Below are 24,585 nucleotides of genomic sequence, written 5' to 3'. Positions count from 1 at the left end.
ACTCTGTTTCTCGCCCTCTCTTTCAGCCCCTCTGTTTCTCGCCCTCTCTTTCAGCCCATCTGTTTCAGCCCCTCTGTATCAGCCCCTCTGTTTCAGCCCCTCTGTTTCTCGTCCTCTTCATCTCGCCCTCTGTTTCAGCCCCTCTGTTTCTCGCCCTCTGTTTTAGCCCCTCTGTTTCAGCCCTCTGTTTCTCGCCCTCTGTTTCAGACCCTCTGTTTCAGCCCCTCTGTTTCTGCCCCTCTGCTTCAGCCCCTCTGTTTCAGCCCCTCTGTTTCTCGCCCTCTGTTTCTCGCCCTCTGTTTCAGCCCCTCTGTTTCTCGACCTTTGTTTCAGCCCCTCTGTTTCTCGCCCTCTGTTTCAGCCCCTCTGTTTCAGCCCCTCTGTTTCTCGCCCTCTGTGTCTGCCCCTCTGTTTCTCGCCCTCTGTTTCAGCCCCTCTGTTTCAGCCCCTCTGTATCAGCCCCTCTGTTTCAGCCCCTCTGTTTCTCGCCCTCTGTTTCTCGCCCTCTGTTTCTCGCCCTCTGTGTCCCGCCCTCTGTTTCAGCCCCTCTGTTTCATCCCCTCTGTATCAGCCCCTCTGTTTCAGCCCCTCTGTGTCTCGCCGTCTGTTTCCCGCCGTCTGTTTCTCGCCCTCTGTTTCTCGCCCTTTGTTTCAGCCCCTCTGTTTCAGCCCCTCTGTTTCAGCCCCTCTGTTTCATCCCCTCTGTTTCTCGCCCTCTTCATCTCGCCCTCTGTTTCAGCCCCTCTGTTTCAGCCCCTCTGTTTCTCGCCCTCTGTTTTAGCCCCTCTGTTTCAGCCCCTCTGTTTCTCGCCCTCTGTTTCAGACCCTCTGTTTCAGCCCCTCTGTTTCAGCCCCTCTGCTTCAGCTCCTCTGTTTCAGCCCCTCTGTTTCTCGCCCTCTGTTTCTAGCCCTCTGTTTCAGCCCCTCTGTTTCTCGACCTTTGTTTCAGCCCCTCTGTTTCTCGCCCTCTGTTTCAGCCCCTCTGTTTCAGCCCCTCTGTTTCAGCCCCTCTGTTTCTCGCCCTCTGTGTCAGCCCCTCTGTTTCTCCCCCTCTGTTTCAGCCCCTCTGTTTCAGCCCCTCTGTATCAGCCCCTCTGTTTCAGCCCCTCTGTTTCTCGCCCTCTGTGTCTCGCCCTCTGTTTCTCGCCCTCTGTGTCTCGCCCTCTGTTTCAGCCCTTCTGTTTCATCCCCTCTGTATCAGCCCCTCTGTTTCAACCCCTCTGTGTCTCGCCGTCTGTTTCCCGCCGTCTGTTTCTCGCCCTCTGTTTCTCGCCCTTTGTTTCAGCCCCTCTGTTTCAGCCCCACTGTTTCAGCCCCTCTGTTTCAGCCCCTCTGTTTCAACCCCTCTGTTTCTCGCTCTCTGTTTCAGCCCCTCTGTTTCAGCCCCTCTGTTTCAGCCCCTCTGTTTCAGCCCCTCTGTTTCTCGCCCTCTGTTTCTCGCCCTCTGTTTCAGCCCCTCTGTTTCTCGACCTCTGTTTCAGCCCCTCTGTTTCTCGCCCTCTGTTTTAGCCCCTCTGTTTCAGCCCCTCTGTTTCAGCCCCTCTGTTTCTCGCCCTCTGTTTCAGCCCCTCTGTTTCAGCCCCTCTGTTTCTCGCCCTCTGTTTCAGCCCCTCTGTTTCAGCCCCTCTGTATCAGCCCCTCTGTTTCAGACCCTCTGTTTCTCGCCCTCTGTTTCTCGCCCTCTGTTTCAGCACCTCTGTTTCAGCCCCTCTGTTTCAGCCCCTCTGTTTCAGCCCCTCTGTTTCTCTAACTCTGTTTCTCGCCCTCTGTTTCTCGCCCTCTGTTTCTCGCTCTCTGTTTGTCGCCCTCTGTTTCTCGCCCTCTGTTTCAGCACCTCTGTTTCAGTCCCTCTGTTTCAGCCCCTCTGTTTCAGCCGCTCTGTTTCTCGCCCTCTGTTTCAGCCCCTCTGTTTCTCGCCCTCTGTTTCAGCCCCTCTGTTTCTCGCCCTCTGTTTCAGTCCCTCTGTTTCAGCCCCTCTGTATCAGCCCCTCAGTTTCAGCCCCTCTGTTTCTCGCCCTCTGTTTCTCGCCCTCTGTTTCAGCACCTCTGTTTCAGCCCCTCTGTTTCAGCCCCTCTGTTTCAGCCCCTCTGTTTCAGCCCCTCTGTTTCTCGACCTCTGTTTCTCGCCTTCTGTTTCCCGCCCTCTGTTTCTCGCCCTCTGTTTCAGCCCCTCTGTTTCTCGCACTCTGTTTCTCGCCAACTGTTTCTCGCCCTCTGTTTCAGTCCCTCTGTTTCAGCCCCTCTGTTTCAGCCCCTATGTTTGAGCTCCTCTGTTTCTCGCCCTCTGTTTCAGCCCCTCTGTTTCAGCCTCTCTGTTTCAGCCCCTCTGTTTCAGCCCCTCTGTTTCAGCCCCACTGTTTCTGCCCCTCTGTTTCTCGCCCTCTGTTTCAGCCCCTCTGTTTCTCGCCCTCTGTTTCAGCCCCTCTGCTTCTCGCCCTCTGTTGCAGCCCCTCTGTTTCAGCCCCTCTGTTTCAGCCCCTCTGTTTCAGCCCCTCTGTTTCTCGCCCTCTTTTTCTCGCCCTCTGTTTCAGCCCATCTGTTTCAGCCCCTCTGTTTCAGCCCCTCTGTTTCAGCCCCTCTGTTTCTCGCCCTCTGTTTCTCGCTAACTGTTTCTCGCCCTCTGTTTCTCGCCCTCTGTTTCTCGCCCTCTGTTTCAGCCCCTCTGTTTCAGCCCCTCTGTTTCAGCCCCTCTGTTTCTCGCCCTCTGTTTCACCCCCTCTGTTTCAGCCCCTCTGTTTCTCGCCCTCTGTTTCAGACCCTCTGTTCCAGCCCCTCTGTTTCAGCCCCTCTATTTCTCGCCCTCTGCTTCTCGCCCTCTGTTTCAGCCCCTCTGTTTCTCGACCTCTGTTTCAGCCCCTTTGTTTCTCGCCCTCTGTTTCAGCCCCTCTGTTTCAGTCCCTCTGTTTCAGCCCCTCTGTTTCAGCCCCTCTGTTTCACCCCCTCTCTTTCAGCCCCTCTGTTTCTCGCCCTCTGTTTCAGCCCATCTGTTTCAGCCCCTCTGTATCAGCCCCTCTGTTTCAGCCCCTCTGTTTCAGCCCCTCTGTTTCAGCCCCTCTGTTTCTCGCCCTCTGTTTTAGCCCCTCTGTTTCAGCCCTCTGTTTCTCGCCCTCTGTTTCAGACCCTCTGTTTCAGCCCCTCTGTTTCTGCCCCTCTGCTTCAGCCCCTCTGTTTCAGCCCCTCTGTTTCTCGCCCACTGTTTCTCGCCCTCTGTTTCAGCCCCTCTGTTTCTCGACCTTTGTTTCAGCCCCTCTGTTTCTCGCCCTCTGTTTCAGCCCCTCTGTTTCAGCCCCTCTGTTTCAGCCCCTCTGTTTCTCGCCCTCTGTGTCTGCCCCTCTGTTTCTCGCCCTCTGTTTCAGCCCCTCTGTTTCAGCCCCTCTGTATCAGCCCCTCTGTTTCAGCCCCTCTGTTTCTCGCCCTCTGTTTCTCGCCCTCTGTTTCTCGCCCTCTGTGTCTCGCCCTCTGTTTCAGCCCCTCTGTTTCATCCCCTCTGTATCAGCCCCTCTGTTTCAGCCCCTCTGTGTCTCGCCGTCTGTTTCCCGCCGTCTGTTTCTCGCCCTCTGTTTCTCGCCCTTTGTTTCAGCCCCTCTGTTTCAGCCCCTCTGTTTCAGCCCCTCTGTTTCAGCCCCTCTGTTTCATCCCCTCTGTTTCTCGCCCTCTGTTTCAGCCCCTTGTTTCTCGCCTTCTGTTTCTCGCCCTCTGTTTCAGCCCCTCTGTTTCAGCCCCTCTGTTTCAGCCCCTCTGTTTCAGCCCCTCTTTTTCAGCCGCTCTGTTTCAGCCCCTCTTTTTCAGCCCCTCTGTTTCTCGCCCTCTGTTTCTCGCTCTCTGTTTCTCGCCCTCTGTTTCAGCCCCTCTGTTTCTCGCCCACTGTTTCAGCCCCTCTGTTTCTCGCCCTCTGTTTCAGCCCCTCTGTTTCAGCCCCTCTGTTTCAGCCCCTCTGTTTCAGCCCCTCTGTTTCTCGCCCTCTGTTTCTCGCCCTCTGTTTCAGCCCCTCTGTTTCTCGACCTTTGTTTCAGCCCCTCTGTTTCTCGCCCTCTCTTTCAGCACCTCTGTTTCAGCCCCTCTGTTTCAGCCACTCTGTTTCCGCCCCTCTGTTTCTCGCCCTCTGTTTCAGCCCCTCTGTTTCTCGCCCTCTGTTTCAACCCCTCTGTGTCTCGCCGTCTGTTTCCCGCCGTCTGTTTCTCGCCCTCTGTTTCTCGCCCTTTGTTTCAGCCCCTCTGTTTCAGCCCCTCTGTTTCAGCCCCTCTGTTTCAGCCCCTCTGTTTCATCCCCTCTGTTTCTCGCTCTCTGTTTCAGCCCCTCTGTTTCAGCCCCTCTGTTTCAGCCCCTCTGTTTCAGCCCCTCTGTTTCTCGCCCTCTGTTTCTCGCCCTCTGTTTCAGCCCCTCTGTTTCTCGACCTCTGTTTCAGCCCCTCTGTTTCTCGCCCTCTGTTTCAGCCCCTCTGTTTCAGCCCCTCTGTTTCAGCCCCTCTGTTTCAGCCCCTCTGTTTCTCTCCCTCTGTTTCTCGCCTTCTGTTTCTCGCACTCTGTTTCTCGCTCTCTGTTTGTCGCCCTCTGTTTCTCGCCCTCTGTTTCAGCCCCTCTGTTTCAGTCCCTCTGTTTCAGCCCCTCTGTTTCAGCCACTCTGTTTCTCGCCCTCTCTTTCAGCCCCTCTGTTTCTCGCCCTCTGTTTCAGCCCATCTGTTTCAGCCCCTCTGTATCAGCCCCTCTGTTTCAGCCCCTCTGTTTCTCGCCCTCTTCATCTCGCCCTCTGTTTCTGCCCCTCTGTTTCAGCCCCTCTGTTTCTCGCCCTCTGTTTTAGCCCCTCTGTTTCAGCCCTCTGTTTCTCGCCCTCTGTTTCAGACCCTCTGTTTCAGCACCTCTGTTTCTGCCCCTCTGCTTCAGCCCCTCTGTTTCAGCCCCTCTGTTAATCGCCCTCTGTTTCTCGCCCTCTGTTTCAGCCCCTCTGTTTCTCGACCTTTGTTTCAGCCCCTCTGTTTCTCGCCCTCTGTTTCAGCCCCACTGTTTCAGCCCCTCTGTTTCAGCCCCTCTGTTTCTCGCCCTCTGTGTCTGCCCCTCTGTTTCTCGCCCTCTGTTTCAGCCCCTCTGTTTCAGCCCCTCTGTATCAGCCCCTCTGTTTCAGCCCCTCTGTTTCTCGCCCTCTGTTTCTCGCCCTCTGTTTCTCGCCCTCTGTGTCTCGCCCTCTGTTTCAGCCCCTCTGTTTCATCCCCTCTGTATCAGCCCCTCTGTTTCAGCCCCTCTGTGTCTCGCCGTCTGTTTCCCGCCGTCTGTTTCTCGCCCTCTGTTTCTCGCCCTTTGTTTCAGCCCCTCTGTTTCAGCCCCTCTGTTTCAGCCCCTCTGTTTCAGCCCCTCTGTTTCATCCCCTCTGTTTCTCGCCCTCTGTTTCAGCCCCTTGTTTCTCGCCTTCTGTTTCTCGCCCTCTGTTTCAGCCCCTCTGTTTCAGCCCCTCTGTTTCAGCCCCTCTGTTTCAGCCCCTCTTTTTCAGCCGCTCTGTTTCAGCCCCTCTTTTTCAGCCCCTCTGTTTCTCGCCCTCTGTTTCTCGCTCTCTGTTTCTCGCCCTCTGTTTCAGCCCCTCTGTTTCTCGCCCACTGTTTCAGCCCCTCTGTTTCTCGCCCTCTGTTTCAGCCCCTCTGTTTCAGCCCCTCTGTTTCAGCCCCTCTGTTTCAGCCCCTCTGTTTCTCGCCCTCTGTTTCTCGCCCTCTGTTTCAGCCCCTCTGTTTCTCGACCTTTGTTTCAGCCCCTCTGTTTCTCGCCCTCTCTTTCAGCACCTCTGTTTCAGCCCCTCTGTTTCAGCCACTCTGTTTCCGCCCCTCTGTTTCTCGCCCTCTGTTTCAGCCCCTCTGTTTCTCGCCCTCTGTTTCAGCCCCTCTGTTTCAGCCCCTCTGTTTCTTGCCCTCTGTTTTAGCCCCTTTGTTTCAGCCCCTCTGTTTCTCGCCCTCTGTTTCAGGCCCTCTGTTTCAGCCCCTCTGTTTCAGCCCCTCTGCTTCAGCCCCTCTGTTTCAGCCCCTCTGTTTCTCGCCCTCTGTTTCTCGCCCTCTGTTTCAGCCCCTCTGTTTCTCGACCTTTGTTTCAGCCCCTCTGTTTCTCGCCCTCTGTTTCAGCCCCTCTGTTTCAGCCCCTCTGTTTCAGCCCCTCTGTTTCAGCCCCTCTGTTTCTCGCCCTCTGTGTCAGCCCCTCTGTTTCTCGCCCTCTGTTTCAGCCCCTCTGTTTCAGCCCCTCTGTATCAGCCCCTCTGTTTCAGCCCCTCTGTTTCTCGACCTTTGTTTCAGCCCCTCTGTTTCTCGCCCTCTGTTTCAGCCCCTCTGTTTCAGCCCCTCTGTATCAGCCCCTCTGTTTCAGCCCCTCTGTTTCTCGCCCTCTGTTTCAGCCCCTCTGTTTCTCGCCCTCTCTTTCAGCACCTCTGTTTCAGCCCCTCTGTTTCAGCCACTCTGTTTCCGCCCCTCTGTTTCTCGCCCTCTGTTTCAGCCCCTCTGTTTCTCGGCCTCTGTTTCAGCCCCTCTGTTTCAGCCCCTCTGTTTCAGCCCCTCTGTTTCAGCCCCTCTGTATCAGCCCCTCTGTTTCTCGCCCTCTGTTTCAGCCCCTCTGTTTCTCGCCCTCTCTTTCAGCACCTCTGTTTCAGCCCCTCTGTTTCAGCCACTCTGTTTCCGCCCCTCTGTTTCTCGCCCTCTGTTTCAGCCCCTCTGTTTCTCGGCCTCTGTTTCAGCCCCTCTGTTTCAGCCCCTCTGTTTCAGCCCCTCTGTTTCAGCCCCTCTGTATCAGCCCCTCTGTTTCTCGCCCTCTGTTTTAGCCCCTCTGTTTCAGGCCCTCTGTTTCAGCCCCTCTGTTTCAGCCCAATCGGCTTCAGCCCCTCTGTTTCAGCCCCTCTGTTTCTCGCCCTCTGTTTCTCGCCCTCTGTTTCAGCCCCTCTGTTTCTCGACCTTTGTTTCAGCCCCTCTGTTTCTCGCCCTCTGTTTCAGCCCCTCTGTTTCAGCCCCTCTGTTTCAGCCCCTCTTTTTCAGCCCCTCTGTTTCTCGCCCTCTGTGTCAGCCCCTCTGTTTCTCGCCCTCTGTTTCAGCCCCTCTGTTTCAGCCCCTCTGTATCAGCCCCTCTGTTTCAGCCCCTCTGTTTCTCGACCTTTGTTTCAGCCCCTCTGTTTCTCGCCCTCTGTTTCAGCCCCTCTGTTTCAGCCCCTCTGTATCAGCCCCTCTGTTTCAGCCCCTCTGTTTCTCGCCCTCTGTTTAAGCCCCTCTGTTTCTCGCCCTCTCTTTCAGCACCTCTGTTTCAGCCCCTCTGTTTCAGCCACTCTGTTTCCGCCCCTCTGTTTCTCGCCCTCTGTTTCAGCCCCTCTGTTTCTCGGCCTCTGTTTCAGCCCCTCTGTTTCAGCCCCGCTGTATCAGCCCCTCTGTTTCAGCCCCTCTGTTTCAGCCCCTCTGTTTCTCGCCCTCTGTTTCTCGCCCTCTGTTTCTCGCCTTCTGTTTCTCGCCCTCTGTTTCTCGCCCTCTGTTTCAGCCCCTCTGTTTCAGCCCCTCTTTTTCAGCCCGTCTGTTTCTCGCCCTCTGTTTCTCGCCCACTGTTTCTCGCAAGCTTTTTCAGCCCCTCTGTTTCAGCCCCTCTGTTTCAGCCCCTCTGTTTCAGCTCCTCTGTTTCTCGCCCTCTGTTTCAGCCCCTCTGTTTCAGCCTCTCTGTTTCAGCCCCACTGTTTCAGCCCTTCTGTTTCAGCCCCTCTGTATCAGCCCCTCTGTTTCAGCCCCTCTGTTTCTCGCCCTCTGTTTCAGCCCCTCTGTTTCAGCCCCTCAGTTTCAGCCCCTCTGTTTCTCGCCCTCTGTTTCAGCCCCTCTGTTTCTCGCCCTCTCTTTCAGCACCTCTGTTTCAGCCCCTCTGTTTCAGCCACTCTGTTTCCGCCCCTCTGTTTCTCGCCCTCTGTTTCAGCCCCTCTGTTTCTCGCCCTCTGTTTCAGCCCCTCTGTTTAAGCCCCGCTGAATCAGCACCTCTGTTTCAGCCCCTCTGTTTCAGCCCCTCTGTTTCTCGCCCTCTGTTTCTCGCCTTCTGTTTCTCGCACTCTGTTTCTCGCTCTCTGTTTGTCGCCCTCTGTTGCTCGCCCTCTGTTTCAGCCCCTCTGTTTCAGTCCCTCTGTTTCAGCCCCTCTGTTTCAGCCCCTCTGTTTCTCGCCCTCTGTTTCATTCCCTCTGTTTCTCGCCCTCTGTTTCAGCCCATCTGTTTCAGCCCCTCTGTATCAGCCCCTCTGTTTCAGCCCCTCTGTTTCTCGCCCTCTGTTTCAGGCCATCTGTTTCAGCCCCTCTGTTTCAGCCCCTCTGCTTCAGCCCCTCTGTTTCAGCCCCTCTGTTTCTCGCCCTCTGTTTCTCGCCCTCTGTTTCAGCCCCTCTGTTTCTCGCCCTCTGTTTCTCGCCCTCTGTTTCAGCCCCTCTGTTTCTCGACCTTTGTTTCAGCCCCTCTGTTTCTCGCCCTCTCTTTCAGCACCTCTGTTTCAGCCCCTCTGTTTCAGCCACTCTGTTTCCGCCCCTCTGTTTCTCGCCCTCTGTTTCAGCCCCTCTGTTTCTCGCCCTCTGTTTCAGCCCCTCTGTTTCAGCCCCTCTGTTTCTCGCCCTCTGTTTTAGCCCCTTTGTTTCAGCCCCTCTGTTTCTCGCCCTCTGTTTCAGGCCCTCTGTTTCAGCCCCTCTGTTTCAGCCCCTCTGCTTCAGCCCCTCTGTTTCTCGCCCTCTGTTTCAGCCCCTCTGTTTCTCGACCTTTGTTTCAGCCCCTCTGTTTCTCGCCCTCTCTTTCAGCACCTCTGTTTCAGCCCCTCTGTTTCAGCCACTCTGTTTCCGCCCCTCTGTTTCTCGCCCTCTGTTTCAGCCCCTCTGTTTCTCGACCTTTGTTTCAGCCCCTCTGTTTCTCGCCCTCTGTTTCAGCCCCTCTGTTTCAGCCCCTCTGTTTCAGCCCCTCTGTTTCTCGCCCTCTGTGTCAGCCCCTCTGTTTCTCGCCCTCTGTTTCAGCCCCTCTGTTTCAGCCCCTCTGTATCAGCCCCTCTGTTTCAGCCCCTCTGTTTCTCGCCCTCTGTGTCTCGCCCTCTGTTTCTCGCCCTCTGTGTCTCGCCCTCTGTTTCAGCCCTTCTGTTTCATCCCCTCTGTATCAGCCCCTCTGTTTCAACCCCTCTGTGTCTCGCCGTCTGTTTCCCGCCGTCTGTTTCTCGCCCTCTGTTTCTCGCCCTTTGTCTCAGCCCCTCTGTTTCAGCCCCTCTGTTTCAGCCCCTCTGTTTCAGCCCCTCTGTTTCATCCCCTCTGTTTCTCGCTCTCTGTTTCAGCCCCTCTGTTTCAGCCCCTCTGTTTCAGCCCCTCTGTTTCAGCCCCTCTGTTTCTCGCCCTCTGTTTCTCGCACTCTGTTTCAGCCCCTCTGTTTCTCGACCTCTGTTTCAGCCCCTCTGTTTCTCGCCCTCTGTTTCAGCCCCTCTGTTTCAGCCCCTCTGTTTCAGCCCCTCTGTTTCAGCCCCTCTGTTTCAGACCCTCTGTTTCTCGCCCTCTGTTTCTCGCCCTCTGTTTCAGCACCTCTGTTTCAGCCCCTCTGTTTCAGCCCCTCTGTTTCAGCCCCTCTGTTTCTCTCCCTCTGTTTCTCGCCTTCTGTTTCTCGCACTCTGTTTCTCGCTCTCTGTTTGTCGCCCTCTGTTTCTCGCCCTCTGTTTCAGCCCCTCTGTTTCAGTCACTCTCTTTCAGCCCCTCTGTTTCAGCCACTCTGTTTCTCGCCCTCTCTTTCAGCCCCTCTGTTTCTCGCCCTCTCTTTCAGCCCATCTGTTTCAGCCCCTCTGTATCAGCCCCTCTGTTTCAGCCCCTCTGTTTCTCGCCCTCTTCATCTCGCCCTCTGTTTCAGCCCCTCTGTTTCTCGCCCTCTGTTTTAGCCCCTCTGTTTCAGCCCTCTGTTTCTCGCCCTCTGTTTCAGACCCTCTGTTTCAGCCCCTCTGTTTCTGCCCCTCTGCTTCAGCCCCTCTGTTTCAGCCCCTCTGTTTCTCGCCCTCTGTTTCTCGCCCTCTGTTTCAGCCCCTCTGTTTCTCGACCTTTGTTTCAGCCCCTCTGTTTCTCGCCCTCTGTTTCAGCCCCTCTGTTTCAGCCCCTCTGTTTCAGCCCCTCTGTTTCTCGCCCTCTGTGTCTGCCCCTCTGTTTCTCGCCCTCTGTTTCAGCCCCTCTGTTTCAGCCCCTCTGTATCAGCCCCTCTGTTTCAGCCCCTCTGTTTCTCGCCCTCTGTTTCTCGCCCTCTGTTTCTCGCCCTCTGTGTCCCGCCCTCTGTTTCAGCCCCTCTGTTTCATCCCCTCTGTATCAGCCCCTCTGTTTCAGCCCCTCTGTGTCTCGCCGTCTGTTTCCCGCCGTCTGTTTCTCGCCCTCTGTTTCTCGCCCTTTGTTTCAGCCCCTCTGTTTCAGCCCCTCTGTTTCAGCCCCTCTGTTTCATCCCCTCTGTTTCTCGCCCTCTTCATCTCGCCCTCTGTTTCAGCCCCTCTGTTTCAGCCCCTCTGTTTCTCGCCCTCTGTTTTAGCCCCTCTGTTTCAGCCCCTCTGTTTCTCGCCCTCTGTTTCAGACCCTCTGTTTCAGCCCCTCTGTTTCAGCCCCTCTGCTTCAGCTCCTCTGTTTCAGCCCCTCTGTTTCTCGCCCTCTGTTTCTAGCCCTCTGTTTCAGCCCCTCTGTTTCTCGACCTTTGTTTCAGCCCCTCTGTTTCTCGCCCTCTGTTTCAGCCCCTCTGTTTCAGCCCCTCTGTTTCAGCCCCTCTGTTTCTCGCCCTCTGTGTCAGCCCCTCTGTTTCTCGCCCTCTGTTTCAGCCCCTCTGTTTCAGCCCCTCTGTATCAGCCCCTCTGTTTCAGCCCCTCTGTTTCTCGCCCTCTGTGTCTCGCCCTCTGTTTCTCGCCCTCTGTGTCTCGCCCTCTGTTTCAGCCCTTCTGTTTCATCCCCTCTGTATCAGCCCCTCTGTTTCAACCCCTCTGTGTCTCGCCGTCTGTTTCCCGCCGTCTGTTTCTCGCCCTCTGTTTCTCGCCCTTTGTTTCAGCCCCTCTGTTTCAGCCCCTCTGTTTCAGCCCCTCTGTTTCAGCCCCTCTGTTTCATCCCCTCTGTTTCTCGCTCTCTGTTTCAGCCCCTCTGTTTCAGCCCCTCTGTTTCAGCCCCTCTGTTTCTCGCCCTCTGTTTCTCGCCCTCTGTTTCAGCCCCTCTGTTTCTCGACCTCTGTTTCAGCCCCTCTGTTTCTCGCCCTCTGTTTCAGCCCCTCTGTTTCAGCCCCTCTGTTTCAGCCCCTCTGTTTCTCGCCCTCTGTTTCAGCCCCTCTGTTTCAGCCCCTCTGTTTCTCGCCCTCTGTTTCAGCCCCTCTGTTTCAGCCCCTCTGTATCAGCCCCTCTGTTTCAGACCCTCTGTTTCTCGCCCTCTGTTTCTCGCCCTCTGTTTCAGCACCTCTGTTTCAGCCCCTCTGTTTCAGCCCCTCTGTTTCAGCCCCTCTGTTTCTCTAACTCTGTTTCTCGCCCTCTGTTTCTCGCCCTCTGTTTCTCGCTCTCTGTTTGTCGCCCTCTGTTTCTCGCCCTCTGTTTCAGCACCTCTGTTTCAGTCCCTCTGTTTCAGCCCCTCTGTTTCAGCCGCTCTGTTTCTCGCCCTCTGTTTCAGCCCCTCTGTTTCTCGCCCTCTGTTTCAGCCCCTCTGTTTCTCGCCCTCTGTTTCAGTCCCTCTGTTTCAGCCCCTCTGTATCAGCCCCTCAGTTTCAGCCCCTCTGTTTCTCGCCCTCTGTTTCTCGCCCTCTGTTTCAGCACCTCTGTTTCAGCCCCTCTGTTTCAGCCCCTCTGTTTCAGCCCCTCTGTTTCAGCCCCTCTGTTTCTCGACCTCTGTTTCTCGCCTTCTGTTTCTCGCCCTCTGTTTCTCGCCCACTGTTTCAGCCCCTCTGTTTCTCGCACTCTGTTTCTCGCCAACTGTTTCTCGCCCTCTGTTTCAGTCCCTCTGTTTCAGCCCCTCTGTTTCAGCCCCTATGTTTGAGCTCCTCTGTTTCTCGCCCTCTGTTTCAGCCCCTCTGTTTCAGCCTCTCTGTTTCAGCCCCTCTGTTTCAGCCCCTCTGTTTCAGCCCCACTGTTTCTGCCCCTCTGTTTCTCGCCCTCTGTTTCAGCCCCTCTGTTTCTCGCCCTCTGTTTCAGCCCCTCTGTTTCTCGCCCTCTGTTGCAGCCCCTCTGTTTCAGCCCCTCTGTTTCAGCCCCTCTGTTTCAGCCCCTCTGTTTCTCGCCCTCTTTTTCTCGCCCTCTGTTTCAGCCCATCTGTTTCAGCCCCTCTGTTTCAGCCCCTCTGTTTCAGCCCCTCTGTTTCTCGCCCTCTGTTTCTCGCTAACTGTTTCTCGCCCTCTGTTTCTCGCCCTCTGTTTCTCGCCCTCTGTTTCAGCCCCTCTGTTTCAGCCCCTCTGTTTCAGCCCCTCTGTTTCAGCCCCTCTGTTTCATCCCCTCTGTTTCTCGCTCTCTGTTTCAGCCCCTCTGTTTCAGCCCCTCTGTTTCAGCCCCTCTGTTTCAGCCCCTCTGTTTCTCGCCCTCTGTTTCTCGCACTCTGTTTCAGCCCCTCTGTTTCTCGACCTCTGTTTCAGCCCCTCTGTTTCTCGCCCTCTGTTTCAGCCCCTCTGTTTCAGCCCCTCTGTTTCAGCCCCTCTGTTTCAGCCCCTCTGTTTCAGCCCCTCTGTTTCATCCCCTCTGTTTCTCGCTCTCTGTTTCAGCCCCTCTGTTTCAGCCCCTCTGTTTCAGCCCCTCTGTTTCAGCCCCTCTGTTTCTCGCCCTCTGTTTCTCGCACTCTGTTTCAGCCCCTCTGTTTCTCGACCTCTGTTTCAGCCCCTCTGTTTCTCGCCCTCTGTTTCAGCCCCTCTGTTTCAGCCCCTCTGTTTCAGCCCCTCTGTTTCAGCCCCTCTGTTTCAGACCCTCTGTTTCTCGCCCTCTGTTTCTCGCCCTCTGTTTCAGCACCTCTGTTTCAGCCCCTCTGTTTCAGCCCCTCTGTTTCAGCCCCTCTGTTTCTCTCCCTCTGTTTCTCGCCTTCTGTTTCTCGCACTCTGTTTCTCGCTCTCTGTTTGTCGCCCTCTGTTTCTCGCCCTCTGTTTCAGCCCCTCTGTTTCAGTCACTCTGTTTCAGCCCCTCTGTTTCAGCCACTCTGTTTCTCGCCCTCTCTTTCAGCCCCTCTGTTCCTCGCCCTCTCTTTCAGCCCATCTGTTTCAGCCCCTCTGTATCAGCCCCTCTGTTTCAGCCCCTCTGTTTCTCGCCCTCTTCATCTCGCCCTCTGTTTCAGCCCCTCTGTTTCTCGCCCTCTGTTTTAGCCCCTCTGTTTCAGCCCTCTGTTTCTCGCCCTCTGTTTCAGACCCACTGTTTCAGCCCCTCTGTTTCTGCCCCTCTGCTTCAGCCCCTCTGTTTCAGCCCCTCTGTTTCTCGCCCTCTGTTTCTCGCCCTCTGTTTCAGCCCCTCTGTTTCTCGACCTTTGTTTCAGCCCCTCTGTTTCTCGCCCTCTGTTTCAGCCCCTCTGTTTCAGCCCCTCTGTTTCAGCCCCTCTGTTTCTCGCCCTCTGTGTCTGCCCCTCTGTTTCTCGCCCTCTGTTTCAGCCCCTCTGTTTCAGCCCCTCTGTATCAGCCCCTCTGTTTCAGCCCCTCTGTTTCTCGCCCTCTGTTTCTCGCCCTCTGTTTCTCGACCTCTGTGTCCCGCCCTCTGTTTCAGCCCCTCTGTTTCATCCCCTCTGTATCAGCCCCTCTGTTTCAGCCCCTCTGTGTCTCGCCGTCTGTTTCCCGCCGTCTGTTTCTCGCCCTCTGTTTCTCGCCCTTTGTTTCAGCCCCTCTGTTTCAGCCCCTCTGTTTCAGCCCCTCTGTTTCATCCCCTCTGTTTCTCGCCCTCTTCATCTCGCCCTCTGTTTCAGCCCCTCTGTTTCAGCCCCTCTGTTTCTCGCCCTCTGTTTTAGCCCCTCTGTTTCAGCCCCTCTGTTTCTCGCCCTCTGTTTCAGACCCTCTGTTTCAGCCCCTCTGTTTCAGCCCCTCTGCTTCAGCTCCTCTGTTTCAGCCCCTCTGTTTCTCGCCCTCTGTTTCTAGCCCTCTGTTTCAGCCCCTCTGTTTCTCGACCTTTGTTTCAGCCCCTCTGTTTCTCGCCCTCTGTTTCAGCCCCTCTGTTTCAGCCCCTCTGTTTCAGCCCCTCTGTTTCTCGCCCTCTGTGTCAGCCCCTCTGTTTCTCGCCCTCTGTTTCAGCCCCTCTGTTTCAGCCCCTCTGTATCAGCCCCTCTGTTTCAGCCCCTCTGTTTCTCGCCCTCTGTGTCTCGCCCTCTGTTTCTCGCCCTCTGTGTCTCGCCCTCTGTTTCAGCCCTTCTGTTTCATCCCCTCTGTATCAGCCCCTCTGTTTCAACCCCTCTGTGTCTCGCCGTCTGTTTCCCGCCGTCTGTTTCTCGCCCTCTGTTTCTCGCCCTTTGTTTCAGCCCCTCTGTTTCAGCCCCTCTGTTTCAGCCCCTCTGTTTCAGCCCCTCTGTTTCATCCCCTCTGTTTCTCGCTCTCTGTTTCAGCCCCTCTGTTTCAGCCCCTCTGTTTCAGCCCCTCTGTTTCTCGCCCTCTGTTTCTCGCCCTCTGTTTCAGCCCCTCTGTTTCTCGACCTCTGTTTCAGCCCCTCTGTTTCTCGCCCTCTGTTTCAGCCCCTCTGTTTCAGCCCCTCTGTTTCAGCCCCTCTGTTTCTCGCCCTCTGTTTCAGCCCCTCTGTTTCAGCCCCGCTGTTTCTCGCCCTCTGTTTCAGCCCCTCTGTTTCAGCCCCTCTGTATCAGCCCCTCTGTTTCAGACCCTCTGTTTCTCGCCCTCTGTTTCTCGCCCTCTGTTTCAGCACCTCTGTTTCAGCCCCTCTGTTTCAGCCCCTCTGTTTCAGCCCCTCTGTTTCTCTAACTCTGTTTCTCGCCCTCTGTTTCTCGCCCTCTGTTTCTCGCTCTCTGTTTGTCGCCCTCTGTTTCTCGCCCTCTGTTTCAGCACCTCTGTTTCAGTCCCTCTGTTTCAGCCCCTCTTTTTCAGCCGCTCTGTTTCTCGCCCTCTGTTTCAGCCCCTCTGTTTCTCGCCCTCTGTTTCAGCCCCTCTGTTTCTCGCCCTCTGTTTCAGTCCCTCTGTTTCAGCCCCTCTGTATCAGCCCCTCAGTTTCAGCCCCTCTGTTTCTCGCCCTCTGTTTCTCGCCCTCTGTTTCAGCACCTCTGTTTCAGCCCCTCTGTTTCAGCCCCTCTGTTTCAGCCCCTCTGTTTCAGCCCCTCTGTTTCTCGACCTCTGTTTCTCGCCTTCTGTTTCTCGCCCTCTGTTTCTCGCCCTCTGTTTCAGCCCCTCTGTTTCTCGCACTCTGTTTCTCGCCAACTGTTTCTCGCCCTCTGTTTCAGTCCCTCTGTTTCAGCCCCTCTGTTTCAGCCCCTATGTTTGAGCTCCTCTGTTTCTCGCCCTCTGTTTCAGCCCCTCTGTTTCAGCCTCTCTGTTTCAGCCCCTCTGTTTCAGCCCCTCTGTTTCAGCCCCACTGTTTCTGCCCCTCTGTTTCTCGCCCTCTGTTTCAGCCCCTCTGTTTCTCGCCCTCTGTTTCAGCCCCTCTGTTTCTCGCCCTCTGTTGCAGCCCCTCTGTTTCAGCCCCTCTGTTTCAGCCCCTCTGTTTCAGCCCCTCTGTTTCTCGCCCTCTTTTTCTCGCCCTCTGTTTCAGCCCATCTGTTTCAGCCCCTCTGTTTCAGCCCCTCTGTTTCAGCCCCTCTGTTTCTCGCCCTCTGTTTCTCACTAACTATTTCTCGCCCTCTGTTTCTCGCCCTCTGTTTCTCGCCCTCTGTTTCAGCCCCTCTGTTTCAGCCCCTCTGTTTCAGCCCCTCTGTTTCTCGCCCTCTGTTTCACCCCCTCTGTTTCAGCCCCTCTGTTTCTCGCCCTCTGTTTCAGACCCTCTGTTTCAGCCCCTCTGTTTCAGCCCCTCTATTTCTCGCCCTCTGCTTCTCGCCCTCTGTTTCAGCCCCTCTGTTTCTCGACCTCTGTTTCAGCCCCTTTGTTTCTCGCCCTCTGTTTCAGCCCCTCTGTTTCAGTCCCTCTGTTTCAGCCCCTCTGTTTCAGCCCCTCTGTTTCTCGCCCTCTCTTTCAGCCCCTCTGTTTCTCGCCCTCTGTTTCAGCCCATCTGTTTCAGCCCCTCTGTATCAGCCCCTCTTTTTCAGCCCCTGTGTTTCTCGCCCTCTTCATCTCGCCCTCTGTTTCAGCCCCTCTGTTTCAGCCCCTCTGTTTCTCGCCCTCTGTTTTAGCCCCTCTGTTTCAGCCCCTCTGTTTCTCGCCCTCTGTTTCAGACCCTCTGTTTCATCCCCTCTGTTTCAGCCCGTCTGCTTCAGCCCCTCTCTTTCAGCCCCTCTGTTTCTCGCCCTCTGTTTCTCGCCCTCTGTTTCAGCCCCTCTGTTTCTCGACCTTTGTTTCAGCCCCTCTGTTTCTCGCCCTCTGTTTCAGCCCCTCTGTTTCAGCCCCTCTGTTTCAGCCCCTCTGTTTCAGCCCCTCTGTTTCTCGCCCTCTGTGTCAGCCCCTCTGTTTCTCGCCCTCTGTTTCAGCCCCTCTGTTTCAGCCCCTCTGTATCAGCCCCTCTGTTTCAGCCCCTCTGTTTCTCGCCCTCTGTTTCTCGCCCTCTGTTTCTCGCCCTCTGTTTCTCGCCCTCTGTTTCAGCCCCTCTGTTTCAGCCCCTCTGTATCAGCCCCTCTGTTTCAGCCCCTCTGTTTCTCGCCCTCTGTGTCTCGCCGTCTGTTTCCCGCCGTCTGTTTCTCGCCCTCTGTTTCTCCCCCTTTTTTTCAGCCCCTCTGTTTCAGCCCCTCTGTTTCAGCCCCTCTGTTTCAGCCCCTCTGTTTCATCCCCTCTGTTTCTCGCTCTCTGTTTCAGCCCCTCTGTTTCAGCCCCTCTGTTTCAGCCCCTCTGTTTCAGCCCCTCTGTTTCTCGCCCTCTGTTTCTCGCCCTCTGTTTCAGCCCCTCTGTTTCTCGACCTCTGTTTCAGCCCCTCTCTTTCTCGCCCTCTGTTTCAGCCCCTCTGTTTCAGCCCCTCTGTTTCAGCCCCTCTGTTTCAGCCCATCTGTTTCTCGCCCTCTGTTTCAGCCCCTCTGTTTCAGCCCCTCTGTTTCTCGCCCTCTGTTTCAGCCCCTCTGTTTCAGCCCCTCTGTATCAGCCCCTCTGTTTCAGACCCTCTGTTTCTCGCCCTCTGTTTCTCGCCCTCTGTTTCAGCACCTCTGTTTCAGCCCCTCTGTTTCAGCCCCTCTGTTTCAGCACCTCTGTTTCTCGCCCTCTGTTTCTCGCCCTCTGTTTCTCACCCTCTGTTTCTCGCTCTCTGTTTGTCGCCCTCTGTTTCTCGCCCTCTGTTTCAGCCCCTCTGTTTCAGTCCCTCTGTTTCAGCCCCTCTGTTTCAGCCGCTCTGTTTCTCGCCCTCTGTTTCAGCCCCTCTGTTTCTCGCCCTCTGATTCAGCCCCTCTGTTTCTCGCCCTCTGTTTCAGCCCCTCTGTTTCAGCACCTCTGTTTCTCGCCCTCTGTTTCTCGCCCTCTGTTTCTCGCTCTCTGCTTCTCGCCCTCTGTTTCTCGCCCTCTGTTTCAGCCCCTCTGTTTCAGCCCCTCTGTTTCAGCCCCTCTGTTTCGCGCCCTCTGTTTCAGCCCGTCTGTTTCAGCCCCTCTGTTTCAGCCCCTGTGTTTCAGCCCCTCTGTTTCTCGCCATCTGTTTCAGCCCCTCTGTTTCAGCCCCTCTGTTTCAGCCCCTCTGTTTCCGCCCCTCTGTTTCTCGCCCTCTGTTTCAGCCCCTCTGTTTCTCGACCTCTGTTTCAGCCCTTCTGTTTCAGCCCCTCTGTATCAGCTCCTCTGTTTAAGCCCCTCTGTTTCTCGCCCTCTGTTTCAGCCCCTCTGTTTCAGCCCCTCTGTTTCAGACCCTCTGTTTCTCGCCCTCTGTTTCAGCCTCTCTGTTTCTCACCCTCTCTTTCAGCACCTCTGTTTCAGCCCCTCTGTTTCAGCCACTCTGTTTCCGCCCCTCTGTTTCTCGCCCTCTGTTTCAGCCCCTCTGTTTCTCGCCCTCTGTTTCAGCCCCTCTGTTTCAGACCCGCTGTATCAGCCCCTATGTTTCAGCCCCTCTGTTTCAGCCCCTCTGTTTCTCGCCCTCTGTTTCTCGCCCTCTGTTTCTCGCCCTCTGTTTCTCGCCCACTGTTTCTCGCCCTCTTTTTCAGCCCCTCTGTTTCAGCCCCTCTGTTTCAGCCCCTCTGTTTCAGCTCCTCTGTTTCTCGCCCTCTGTTTCAGCCCCTCTGTTTCAGCCTCTCTGTTTCAGCCCCACTGTTTCAGCCCTTCTGTTTCAGCCCCTCTGTATCAGCCCCTCAGTTTCAGCCCCTCTGTTTCTCGCCCTCTGTTTCAGCCCCTCTGTTTCAGCCCCTCTGTTTCAGCCCCTCTGTTTCTCGCCCTCTGTTTCAGCCCCTCTGTTTCTCGCCCTCTCTTTCAGCACCTCTGTTTCAGCCCCTCTGTTTCAGCCACTCTGTTTCCGCCCCTCTGTTTCTCGCCCTATGTTGAAGCCCCTCTGTTTCTCGCCCTCTGTTTCAGCCCCTCTGTTTAAGCCCCGCTGAATCAGCACCTCTGTATCAGCCCCTCTGTTTCAGCCCCTCTGTTTCTCGCCCTCTGTTTCTCGCCCTCTGTTTCAGCCCCTCTGTTTCTCGCCCTCTGTTTCTCGCCCTCTGTTTCAGCCCCTCTGTTTCAGCCCCTCTGTTTCAGCCCGTCTGTTTCTCGCCCTCTGTTTCTCGCCCACTGTTTCTCGCCCTCTGTTTCAGCCCCTCTGTTTCAGCCCCTCTGTTTCAGCCCCTCTGTTTCAGCTCCTCTGTTTCTCGCCCTCTGTTTCAGCCCCTCTGTTTCAGCCTCTCTGTTTCAGCCCCACTGTTTCAGCCCCTCTGTTTCAGCCCCTCTGTTTCAGCCCCTCTGTTTCTCGCCCTCTGTTTCAGGCTTTCTGTTTCTCGCCCTCTGTTTCAGCCCCTCTGTTTCTCGCCCTCTGTTGCAGCCCCTCTGTTTCAGCACCTCTGCTTCAGCCCCTCTGTTTCTCGCCCTCTTTTTCTCGCCCTCTGTTTCAGCCCATTTGTTTCAGCCCCTCTGTTTCAGCCCCTCTGTTTCAGCCCCTCTGTTTCAGCCCCTCTGTATCTCGCCTTCTGTTTCTCGCCCTCTGTTCCTCGCCCACTGTTTCTCGCCCTCTGTTTCTCGCCCTCTGTTTCTCGCCCTCTGTTTCAGCCCCTCTGTTTCAGCCCCTCTGTTTCAGCCCCTCTGTTTCTCGCCCTCTGTTTCAGCCCCTCTGTTTCAGCCCCTCTGTTTCAGACCCTCTGTTTCAGCCCCTCTGTTTCTCGCCCTCTGTTTCAGACCCTCTGTTTCAGCCCCTCTGTTTCAGCCCCTCTGTTTCTCGCCCTCTGTTTCTCGCCCTCTGTTTCAGCCCCTCTGTTTCAGCCCCTCTGTATCAGCCCCTCTGTTTCAGACCCTCTGTTTCTCGCCCTCTGTTTCTCGCCCTCTGTTTCAGCACCTCTGTTTCAGCCCCTCTGTTTCAGCCCCTCTGTTTCAGCCCCTCTGTTTCTCTCCCTCTGTTTCTCGCCTTCTGTTTCTCGCACTCTGTTTCTCGCTGTCTGTTTGTCGCCCTCTGTTTCTCGCCCTCTGTTTCAGCCCCTCTGTTTCAGTCACTCTGTTTCAGCCCCTCTGTTTCAGCCACTCTGTTTCTCGCCCTCTCTTTCAGCCCCTCTGTTTCTCGCCCTCTCTTTCAGCCCATCTGTTTCAGCCCCTCTGTATCAGCCCCTCTGTTTCAGCCCCTCTGTTTCTCGCCCTCTTCATCTCGCCCTCTGTTTCAGCCCCTCTGTTTCTCGCCCTCTGTTTTAGCCCCTCTGTTTCAGCCCTCTGTTTCTCGCCCTCTGTTTCAGACCCTCTGTTTCAGCCCCTCTGTTTCTGCCCCTCTGCTTCAGCCCCTCTGTTTCAGCCCCTCTGTTTCTCGCCCTCTGTTTCTCGCCCTCTGTTTCAGCCCCTCTGTTTCTCGACCTTTGTTTCAGCCCCTCTGTTTCTCGCCCTCTGAATCAGCCCCTCTGTTTCAGCCCCTCTGTTTCAGCCCCTCTGTTTCTCGCCCTCTGTGTCTGCCCCTCTGTTTCTCGCCCTCTGTTTCAGCCCCTCTGTTTCAGCCCCTCTGTATCAGCCCCTCTGTTTCAGCCCCTCTGTTTCTCGCCCTCTGTTTCTCGCCCTCTGTTTCTCGCCCTCTGTGTCCCGCCCTCTGTGTCAGCCCCTCTGTTTCATCCCCTCTGTATCAGCCCCTCTGTTTCAGCCCCTCTGTGTCTCGCCGTCTGTTTCCCGCCGTCTGTTTCTCGCCCTCTGTTTCTCGCCCTTTGTTTCAGCCCCTCTGTTTCAGCCCCTCTGTTTCAGCCCCTCTGTTTCATCCCCTCTGTTTCTCGCCCTCTTCATCTCGCCCTCTGTTTCAGCCCCTCTGTTTCAGCCCCTCTGTTTCTCGCCCTCTGTTTTAGCCCCTCTGTTTCAGCCCCTCTGTTTCTCGCCCTCTGTTTCAGACCCTCTGTTTCAGCCCCTCTGTTTCAGCCCCTCTGCTTCAGCTCCTCTGTTTCAGCCCCTCTGTTTCTCGCCCTCTGTTTCTAGCCCTCTGTTTCAGCCCCTCTGTTTCTCGACCTTTATTTCAGCCCCTCTGTTTCTCGCCCTCTGTTTCAGCCCCTCTGTTTCAGCCCCTCTGTTTCAGCCCCTCTGTTTCTCGCCCTCTGTGTCAGCCCCTCTGTTTCTCGCCCTCTGTTTCAGCCCCTCTGTTTCAGCCCCTCTGTATCAGCCCCTCTGTTTCAGCCCCTCTGTTTCTCGCCCTCTGTGTCTCGCCCTCTGTTTCTCGCCCTCTGTGTCTCGCCCTCTGTTTCAGCCCTTCTGTTTCATCCCCTCTGTATCAGCCCCTCTGTTTCAACCCCTCTGTGTCTCGCCGTCTGTTTCCCGCCGTCTGTTTCTCGCCCTCTGTTTCTCGCCCTTTGTTTCAGCCCCTCTGTTTCAGCCCCTCTGTTTCAGCCCCTCTGTTTCAGCCCCTCTGTTTCATCCCCTCTGTTTCTCGCTCTCTGTTTCAGCCCCTCTGTTTCAGCCCCTCTGTTTCAGCCCCTCTGTTTCTCGCCCTCTGTTTCTCGCCCTCTGTTTCAGCCCCTCTGTTTCTCGACCTCTGTTTCAGCCCCTCTGTTTCTCGCCCTCTGTTTCAGCCCCTCTGTTTCAGCCCCTCTGTTTCAGCCCCTCTGTTTCTCGCCCTCTGTTTCAGCCCCTCTGTTTCAGCCCCTCTGTTTCTCGCCCTCTGTTTCAGCCCCTCTGTTTCAGCCCCTCTGTATCAGCCCCTCTGTTTCAGACCCTCTGTTTCTCGCCCTCTGTTTCTCGCCCTCTGTTTCAGCACCTCTGTTTCAGCCCCTCTGTTTCAGCCCCTCTGTTTCAGCCCCTCTGTTTCTCTAACTCTGTTTCTCCCCCTCTGTTTCTCGCCCTCTGTTTCTCGCTCTCTGTTTGTCGCCCTCTGTTTCTCGCCCTCTGTTTCAGCACCTCTGTTTCAGTCCCTCTGTTTCAGCCCCTCTGTTTCAGCCGCTCTGTTTCTCGCCCTCTGTTTCAGCCCCTCTGTTTCTCGCCCTCTGTTTCAGCCCCTCTGTTTCTCGCCCTCTGTTTCAGTCCCTCTGTTTCAGCCCCTCTGTATCAGCCCCTCAGTTTCAGCCCCTCTGTTTCTCGCCCTCTGTTTCTCGCCCTCTGTTTCAGCACCTCTGTTTCAGCCCCTCTGTTTCAGCCCCTCTGTTTCAGCCCCTCTGTTTCAGCCCCTCTGTTTCTCGACCTCTGTTTCTCGCCTTCTGTTTCTCGCCCTCTGTTTCTCGCCCTCTGTTTCAGCCCCTCTGTTTCTCGCACTCTGTTTCTCGCCAACTGTTTCTCGCCCTCTGTTTCAGTCCCTCTGTTTCAGCCCCTCTGTTTCAGCCCCTATGTTTGAGCTCCTCTGTTTCTCGCCCTCTGTTTCAGCCCCTCTGTTTCAGCCTCTCTGTTTCAGCCCCTCTGTTTCAGCCCCTCTGTTTCAGCCCCACTGTTTCTGCCCCTCTGTTTCTCGCCCTCTGTTTCAGCCCCTCTGTTTCTCGCCCTCTGTTTCAGCCCCTCTGTTTCTCGCCCTCTGTTGCAGCCCCTCTGTTTCAGCCCCTCTGTTTCAGCCCCTCTGTTTCAGCCCCTCTGTTTCTCGCCCTCTTTTTCTCGCCCTCTGTTTCAGCCCATCTGTTTCAGCCCCTCTGTTTCAGCCCCTCTGTTTCAGCCCCTCTGTTTCTCGCCCTCTGTTTCTCGCTAACTGTTTCTCGCCCTCTGTTTCTCGCCCTCTGTTTCTCGCCCTCTGTTTCAGCCCATCTGTTTCAGCCCCTCTGTTTCAGCCCCTCTGTTTCTCGCCCTCTGTTTCACCCCCTCTGTTTCAGCCCCTCTGTTTCTCGCCCTCTGTTTCAGACCCTCTGTTTCAACCCCTCTGTTTCAGCCCCTCTATTTCTCGCCCTCTGCTTCTCGCCCTCTGTTTCAGCCCCTCTGTTTCTCGACCTCTGTTTCAGCCCCTTTGTTTCTCGCCCTCTGTTTCAGCCCCTCTGTTTCAGTCCCTCTGTTTCAGCCCCTCTGTTAAAGCCCCTCTGTTTCTCGCCCTCTCTTTCAGCCCCTCTGTTTCTCGCCCTCTGTTTCAGCCCATCTGTTTCAGCCCCTCTGTATCAGCCCCTCTTTTTCAGCCCCTGTGTTTCTCGCCCTCTTCATCTCGCCCTCTGTTTCAGCCCCTCTGTTTCAGCCCCTCTGTTTCTCGCCCTCTGTTTTAGCCCCTCTGTTTCAGCCCCTCTGTTTCTCGCCCTCTGTTTCAGACCCTCTGTTTCATCCCCTCTGTTTCAGCCCGTCTGCTTCAGCCCCTCTCTTTCAGCCCCTCTGTTTCTCGCCCTCTGTTTCTCGCCCTCTGTTTCAGCCCCTCTGTTTCTCGACCTTTGTTTCAGCCCCTCTGTTTCTCGCCCTCTGTTTCAGCCCCTCTGTTTCAGCCCCTCTGTTTCAGCCCCTCTGTTTCAGCCCCTCTGTTTCTCGCCCTCTGTGTCAGCCCCTCTGTTTCTCGCCCTCTGTTTCAGCCCCTCTGTTTCAGCCCCTCTGTATCAGCCCCTCTGTTTCAGCCCCTCTGTTTCTCGCCCTCTGTTTCTCGCCCTCTGTTTCTCGCCCTCTGTGTCTCGCCCTCTGTTTCAGCCCCTCTGTTTCATCCCCTCTGTATCAGCCCCTCTGTTTCAGCCCCTCTGTGTCTCGCCGTCTGTTTCCCGCCGTCTGTTTCTCGCCCTCTGTTTCTCCCCCTTTTTTTCAGCCCCTCTGTTTCAGCCCCTCTGTTTCAGCCCCTCTGTTTCAGCCCCTCTGTTTCATCCCCTCTGTTTCTCGCTCTCTGTTTCAGCCCCTCTGTTTCAGCCCCTCTGTTTCAGCCCCTCTGTTTCAGCCCCTCTGTTTCTCGCCCTCTGTTTCTCGCCCTCTGTTTCAGCCCCTCTGTTTCTCGACCTCTGTTTCAGCCCCTCTCTTTCTCGCCCTCTGTTTCAGCCCCTCTGTTTCAGCCCCTCTGTTTCAGCCCCTCTGTTTCAGCCCCTCTGTTTCTCGCCCTCTGTTTCAGCCCCTCTGTTTCAGCCCCTCTGTTTCTCGCCCTCTGTTTCAGCCCCTCTGTTTCAGCCCCTCTGTATCAGCCCCTCTGTTTCAGACCCTCTGTTTCTCGCCCTCTGTTTCTCGCCCTCTGTTTCAGCACCTCTGTTTCAGCCCCTCTGTTTCAGCCCCTCTGTTTCAGCACCTCTGTTTCTCGCCCTCTGTTTCTCGCCCTCTGTTTCTCACCCTCTGTTTCTCGCTCTCTGTTTGTCGCCCTCTGTTTCTCGCCCTCTGTTTCAGCCCCTCTGTTTCAGTCCCTCTGTTTCAGCCCCTCTGTTTCAGCCGCTCTGTTTCTCGCCCTCTGTTTCAGCCCCTCTGTTTCTCGCCCTCTGATTCAGCCCCTCTGTTTCTCGCCCTCTGTTTCAGCCCCTCTGTTTCAGCACCTCTGTTTCTCGCCCTCTGTTTCTCGCCCTCTGTTTCTCGCTCTCTGCTTCTCGCCCTCTGTTTCTCGCCCTCTGTTTCAGCCCCTCTGTTTCAGCCCCTCTGTTTCAGCCCCTCTGTTTCGCGCCCTCTGTTTCAGCCCGTCTGTTTCAGCCCCTCTGTTTCAGCCCCTGTGTTTCAGCCCCTCTGTTTCTCGCCATCTGTTTCAGCCCCTCTGTTTCAGCCCCTCTGTTTCAGCCCCTCTGTTTCCGCCCCTCTGTTTCTCGCCCTCTGTTTCAGCCCCTCTGTTTCTCGACCTCTGTTTCAGCCCTTCTGTTTCAGCCCCTCTGTATCAGCTCCTCTGTTTAAGCCCCTCTGTTTCTCGCCCTCTGTTTCAGCCCCTCTGTTTCAGCCCCTCTGTTTCAGACCCTCTGTTTCTCGCCCTCTGTTTCAGCCTCTCTGTTTCTCACCCTCTCTTTCAGCACCTCTGTTTCAGCCCCTCTGTTTCAGCCACTCTGTTTCCGCCCCTCTGTTTCTCGCCCTCTGTTTCAGCCCCTCTGTTTCTCGCCCTCTGTTTCAGCCCCTCTGTTTCAGACCCGCTGTATCAGCCCCTATGTTTCAGCCCCTCTGTTTCAGCCCCTCTGTT

This window comes from Stegostoma tigrinum, chromosome 34 (assembly GCF_030684315.1).
Source record: "Stegostoma tigrinum isolate sSteTig4 chromosome 34, sSteTig4.hap1, whole genome shotgun sequence".
NCBI lineage: Eukaryota > Metazoa > Chordata > Chondrichthyes > Orectolobiformes > Stegostomatidae > Stegostoma > Stegostoma tigrinum.
Note: the sequence above shows the minus strand (reverse complement) of the source record.